This window comes from Echinops telfairi, unplaced genomic scaffold (assembly GCF_000313985.2).
Source record: "Echinops telfairi isolate 266 unplaced genomic scaffold, ASM31398v2 ScPeMD7_23;HRSCAF=83, whole genome shotgun sequence".
Lineage (NCBI taxonomy): Eukaryota > Metazoa > Chordata > Mammalia > Afrosoricida > Tenrecidae > Echinops > Echinops telfairi.
This window is the reverse complement of record NW_022103920.1, coordinates 12,193,944-12,195,660: the sequence shown is the minus strand read 5'-3', so window position 1 is coordinate 12,195,660 and position 1,717 is coordinate 12,193,944. Positions and strand designations below refer to the sequence as shown.

At 47.4% G+C, this 1,717-nt stretch overlaps 1 protein-coding gene across 1 annotated transcript in view; it reads left to right on the top strand.

Annotated features, from left to right (window-relative positions):
• The window catches only part of EXOC4 (exocyst complex component 4), a 767,286-nt gene that overhangs the window by 249,143 nt on the left and 516,426 nt on the right, over positions 1–1,717 (top strand). The gene's annotated exons all lie outside the window — the stretch shown is intronic.

The window sequence follows — 1,717 nt, the reverse complement described above, 5'->3', positions numbered from 1 at the left end:
ACCATCCTATTTGCCTTTGAGAACTTGCATCATCTTACTGAAAGAAGTGGCAAATGAAGTTTATGCAGAGACAAGGTACTCCAGTGTCTGGCTCCTCACAGTATCTTGGAGGTCTGTCCGAGCACAGGTTTCCTGACCTCTGCCTGCATTTCTGAATCAGTAGGTGTTGGGGGCAGAGGTGGGAGTTGGCACCCCTGCTGGTGTGTCTGCTGGTTAGGGGTCCGATTTGAGAGCCAGCTGCTGCAGGCCTTGTCATGAGGCGCTGGTGGACACTGCCTAGTCCTGTAGCCTTGGACCAGCCCCCTTGGCTTCTTTACACCGTAGCACTTAGGGAGGATCGATTTTTTTCCCGGAGAAGCTCCAGCCTAATAGAATTACGCATGTGCATTAAGAGATCATCAACCTTACACCTTCTCCCCTGGGCCGAGAGCAATTTGAAAAGAGACATTTCCACCAAGTGACATAAAACCTGTAGCTATAGTAACAAATGAACAATTACCAGGCCCTCTAATTGGCTGTTTGCACAAGTCTCCTTCACTTGGGCTTTATGCATGGATTGCAAACCTGGCGACAAGCGTGTGCTTAGAGGAACGGATGAAAGATGGGCTGTCACGTTTCGTTCTTTCAAGAGAGAGATTGCAGGCCCCAGATGGAGCAGTCCATGTCAGAGCTTTCAAAGACACGCCTCGTTCTCAAAGAGCATAAACTCGTGGACAAAGACTTCCTCTGTGTGCTGGATGCTCAGTTTCACATTAAGGTTAATAGATGCTTTTTTCTATTCCAGACTGACTTTTGATTATTATGATTATTATCTTTTGGGCTTTGAGCAGTTTTCAGTCAGACCCGGCAGAGACTGCTGGGTATTTGACCAGAATCCATTTTACCTTCCTCCTCCTTACCTTCACCCCCTCCTATCCATCCCTCCTCCTGATTGCATCATGGGTGGAAACACACCCAGCTTTGGAAACTACATTTCCCAGTGTCCTTTGCACTTGGACAGGTGCAGTGAAGAGAGGGAGTCCCTGGGTGGTGCCGCAGTTACAGCACTCAGCTTCCGAAGGTTGGAAGTTTGAGTCTTCCCAGGGGTGTTTTGCAAGAAAGGACTTTGATCTACCCTGCACCACCACCACCACCACCCCAAAAAAGAAAGAGAGAAATTAGTTATTGAAACCCCTGTGAGTTACGCAGCTCGGACAGTGTAATCCAGGCCACTGAATTGTATGTGTGGGAATTATAGAACTTGAAGATGCTTTTTTGTGTAGTTTCTCAATAACAGTGGCAAAAATAAAATGAACTGGTAAGGGGAGGGGTGGGAAACCCCTCTAAAGCACCATTAGCCTCAGGGCCCAGCTTCTGGGCCCAGCTTTCCAACTCCTGTGAAATTACCTGGATGTAATTGGTGACGACGCACCTTTGAGGCAGAAGAGCTCAGCGGAAATGCAGAACTGGCTTCGCAGCCTGGGCTTCTCTGGTCGGTCATGTGACCTGTGGCAGGTTACTCCTCCGTAAGCCTCTGTGTGTTTAACATTGAAGTTGGCAATTTTCTTCTTCGGGCTTACAGTTTGTATTGAAGTTGTGGTATGTACTTTTTTAATGTTAGCTTTTCATACGGGTAGACAACCTTTTTAACTCTGTGCCTGATGCCATGATCTTTAAAGGACTTCATCACTTTCTAGGAAATCCTTCCTAAGGCCCTTGTCTGTCTTCTTGAGCAGAC